This window comes from Ipomoea nil, unplaced genomic scaffold, assembly GCF_001879475.1.
Source record: "Ipomoea nil cultivar Tokyo-kokei standard unplaced genomic scaffold, Asagao_1.1 scaffold2036, whole genome shotgun sequence".
Taxonomy (NCBI): domain Eukaryota; kingdom Viridiplantae; phylum Streptophyta; class Magnoliopsida; order Solanales; family Convolvulaceae; genus Ipomoea; species Ipomoea nil.
Genome location: NW_017618464.1, coordinates 7,331,359 through 7,335,221, shown reverse-complemented (window position 1 = coordinate 7,335,221; position 3,863 = coordinate 7,331,359). Strand labels below are relative to the sequence as shown.

Here is a 3,863-nt window from a genome sequence, read left to right as displayed (position 1 = left end):
GTTTTAAGGCTTGAATTACCCATTGATCTCTTTGTGAGCCATCTTTGGCCTTGTGATCTTGATTTAGTAGATTTAGATGGTTGGGAGCTCTACACGTTGATTGGGGGTGGTCACTTTTGGGCCACCTCTTGTATATATATAGTTGGTTGTTTTGTTTTGTTATGGCCGAAAAGGCCAAGGACTTGATTTGAGCCATAGTCCACTTTTGGGGCTATGGCGTATGCTTGTAGACTCTTGGTTTTGAAATAGAATAAATGCACAGTTTAAAAAAAAAAAAAAAAAAAAAAAAAAAAAACCCCAAACCCCAAACCCCAAACCCAGGTTAAAGAAAGTCCTTGCTCCTTGGAGTAGGGAAACCTTTGGTAATATTTTTTCTAAGTTACAGGAATTGGAAGATAGGGTGCAGGCGTTGGAAGAGGTGTTGCAGCAGAACCTAGATGATGATAGGGCACTCATTGACTATAAGGAGAGCGTTGCTCTTCTGCAAAGACAGATTTCCATCGAAGAAGAATATTGGCAACAAAAGGCTCACATGGTGGCCGTTCAGGAGGGAGACAGGAACTCCAAGTTCTTTCACTCGATGGTAAAAGAGCGAAGAAGGAAACTCTATATTCATAAGGTAAAAGATGATACAGGACAATGGATTGAGGATAGACAGGGGATAGCACAAAATGCTGTCTCCTTCTTTGAAAGTCTATTCACTGCGGAGGCAGGTAACTTTGATTTGTCTAAACTTGACTGTGTACCTCGCCTGGTGACTGATGATGAGAATGCTAGGCTTATTGCTATCCCTGAGGAGGATGAGATTAAAAATGTTGTGTTTGCCATGAATTCTGTTAGTGCCGCAGGCCCTGACGGGTTTTCTGGGGCATTCTACAAATCTTGTTGGGAAATTGTTAAGAGGGATGTGGTTAATATGGTCAGGAGTTACTTCCTTGGTAGGGAGTTTACCAGGTCCATTACTCACACCTCAATTGTGCTATTGCCCAAAAAAGCAAGCCCGGAGACATTTGCTGACTATAGGCCAATTAGCTTGTGCAATTTTAGTAGTAAAATTGTCACTAAGTTAATGGTAGTCAGGTTGGCTCCTGTTCTCCCGAGATTGCTGTCTCCTCATCAAAGTGGTTTCGTCTCGGGGCGGTCAATCACTGATAATATTCTACTTGCTTCTGAGATGTGCCATGGTATTACGCTAGGAAACCAGGATGTAGTTGCTGCAGAGGTCCTCTCTATATTCCTAGCTCGAGTCCATCAGGACGAGGCTGTCCCTAGATTCTCTCAGCCTCCTGGTACTCCTCATATTCATCACTTAGCTTACGCTGACGATGTTATTATTTTTAGTACTGGGAAATAGGGGTCAATCTGCAAAGTTATTCGTGCTTTAAAAGATTATGAAGGGATTTCTGGCCCAATGGTCGGTCAGCTTCCCCAAGAGTGCTTTTTATATGCATCTGACACCTCGGATCGGGTAATTCGTAGGATTGGGGACATCACTAGATGCATTCTTAGATCCTTCCCTTTCACTTATCTTGGGTGCCCTATTTATGTGGGGAGGAAGAAGTGTGTTTATTTTTCATCTGTTGTGGACAAGGTAAAGGCCAAATGCCTTGGGTGGCAGCGGCGGCTGCTATTTAAGGGGGGGAAAGCAATTTTAATTACTTCTGTTTTGCAGGCTATTCCTTTACATCTTTTTGCAGCTTGTGCTCCTCCTAAGCAGGTTATTCGGGACCTGGAGCGGTGTTTTGCCGCCTTCTTTTGAAGGCAATCGGGAGGTGCACGCTACAATTGGGCTTCATGGAAAACGCTCTCCCTACCTAAAAAAGAGGGTGGAGTAGGCTTCCTTGATCTCGACCTGATGGTGCGGGCATCTAGTGCAAAGCTTTGGTGGAATTTCCGCAGGGTGTATTCACTTTGGGGGAGTTTCATGACTGCTAAGTACTGCAGTCGAGTTCACCCGGTGGCGAAACTAGTGCAAAGCTCCGATTCACACACTTGGAAGCGAATGCTCAGCGTCAGGAATGAGGTAGAGGCAGTATTAGGTTGGCGCGTGACTCACGGGGATGTTAATCTCTGGTGGGACAACTGGTCCGGCCTCGGCACACTAGGGCGCCTTTACCCCTTCCCGAGGGTGGAGTACTCTAGACATCTACTGTCTGACTTCATTCAGAACGGGGAGTTGGACCTTTCACCGTATGATGATCTTCTGCCGCCTGGACTGGAGGCTGACATGTCCCGGCTTGGTCAAAGAGTAGCTGACATCCCTATTTGGCGAGTGGCTACGGACGGTTTGTTTTCTTTTTCCTCTGCAAAATCTTTATTGAAACCTGAACCGGTCCATTCAGATCCTCTTTTGAGTGCATGTTGGCATAAGCATTTGCCCTTTAAGGTGTCATTTCTTGCTTGGTGTTTGTTAAGGGGTCGCTTGCCCACTGATGATGCCATGGCTAGATTTGGGCACCTTATCATTTCCAAATGTTGGTGCTGCAATAACCCTGTTAGGGAAACTATTGATCACATCTTTTATGCGGGAGACACTGCTAGGGCTGTATGGGGCCTTTTTATGGGATCACTCGGCTTGCAGTTCAGTCATCGAGGTCTACGGACGCTCTTGACTGGGTGGAAGCGAGTGGTTTCGCATAACCGTCTTGTTGCTTTTGTTATTTGCAGGTTGCCTTATCTTATCCTTTGGGAGTTATGGAAGCACAGGAACACATGCTTACATGGTAGAGGGTCGCCCAGTGTATATCGAGTGGTGTATGGCGTTGCCAAAGGGGTGGCAGAATGCCTCTTTAGGCGATGGCCGCAAGAACACATCCTGCCACCTAATTGGCAGGTCATTCTGTCCTACATTGATTCCGCTGTACCGCGGCGCGTAGTTCGGGCTGTTAGATGGGATCCCCCTCCGGACGGTTCTATAAAGCTCAATTTTTCATATTCTGAGTCGTTGGGTGGGACTGCTGCCTTGGTGCGTAATCGGGGGGGGGGGTGGTTTCTGCTACGGCTTAGCTATTTCTGCAGTCGATGGGTTTCGGGACTTTTTCCATGGTATGCACCGCTCTCTTGAATGGTGTTTAGCTGAGGGTTTTAGGTCCCTGGTCCTAGAGTCTGTATTGCCTGAGCTTAAGGGTTATGTAGACCCCACTGTACCTAGTCCATGGGTTTTTGACTCTGAGGTGTCACGACTCCGTTTTCTTTGTTCCTGGGCATCTATTTTTGTTCTCCAGTGTTTGCCACAGGGTAATCTCCCGGTGGCTGCATTGGCAGATTGGGTTGGGGATAAGGATGGGGAGTTTATTTTCCGTAATTTGTCAGACTTACCACCGAGGGTGCGTGCGTTGCTGGTTCATGATGATATCCCATCGGTGGTTTTTTATGATTATGACCCGCCTTGAGCTACGGTTTGCTTTGACGAATTGTATCACTTTTTGTAATGAAAAATGAGAAAAGAAAATTTTATTAGAAAAAAAAAAGAGAAAAAAGAGAAATGAGGAATGAAAGAAAAGAAATGAGGGGAAAAGAATATGAGAGAAAGAAAGAGTGGTAAAATGAGGGATTACAGAAAGGAAAAGAAAGAGTTGAGGTGAGCTAAAAACAGAGAGTGTGTGAGGTGTTCTTGGAGGCTATGAAGTCTTGCTTGTCGGGACCGAGTCTCAACGTAAGGTGTTGGCGGTACAACATGGCATCCTAGTCTGGGCTGAACGGTGCACCAGGTAGGACTAATCAAATCCGTTGACCTGGTCAGGCTTGATGCTGGCCAATAGTAGCCGAGTCTCTTCCGGGCTCCGGGGGGGACGGGACTTGGAGGCGATGAGATTCTGCTGGTCGGGACTGAGCCTCAACGTAAGGTGTTGGCGGTACAACAT

The 3,863-nt window shown here is 46.4% G+C and overlaps 1 pseudogene; it reads left to right on the top strand.

Moving 5' to 3' along the window:
• Nucleotides 1-1,855: 1,855 nt before the first annotated feature.
• Nucleotides 1,856-3,392, top strand: LOC109147874 (annotated as a pseudogene).
• The last annotated feature ends 471 nt before the right edge of the window (nucleotides 3,393-3,863 follow it).